The following is a 539-nucleotide window of genomic DNA, read 5'->3' as shown; positions in this document are numbered from 1 at the left end:
CCTCCCCCCTCCCCCCACCCCACAACAGGCCCCAGTGTGTGATGTTCCCCTTCCTGTGTCCATGTGTTCTCATTGTTCAATTCCCACCTATGAGTGAGAACATGCGGTGTTTGGTTTTCTGTTCTTGCGATAGTTTGCTCACAATGATGGTTTCCAGCTTCATCCATGTCCCTGAGAAGGACATGAACTCATCCTTTTTATGACTGCATAGTATTCCAGGGTGTATATGTGCCACATTTCTTATTCCAGTCTGTCATTGATGGACATTTGGGTTGGTTCCAAGTCTTTGCTATTGTGAATAGTGCCACAATAAACATACGTGTGCATGTGTCTTTATAGCAGCATGATTTATAATCCTTTGGGTATATACCCAGTAATGGGATGGCTGGGTCAAATGGTATTTCTAGTTCTAGATGCTTGAGGAATCGCCACACTGTCTTCCACAATGGTTGAACTAGTTTACAGTCCCACCAACAGTGTAAAAGTGTTCCTATTTCTCCACATCCTCTCCAGCACCTATTGTTTCTTGACTTTCTTCC

Source organism: Rhinopithecus bieti, unplaced genomic scaffold, assembly GCF_001698545.2.
Source record: "Rhinopithecus bieti isolate Rb0 unplaced genomic scaffold, ASM169854v2 scaffold_21891, whole genome shotgun sequence".
Taxonomy (NCBI): Eukaryota; Metazoa; Chordata; class Mammalia; order Primates; family Cercopithecidae; genus Rhinopithecus; species Rhinopithecus bieti.
This window is presented reverse-complemented; position numbering follows the sequence as displayed.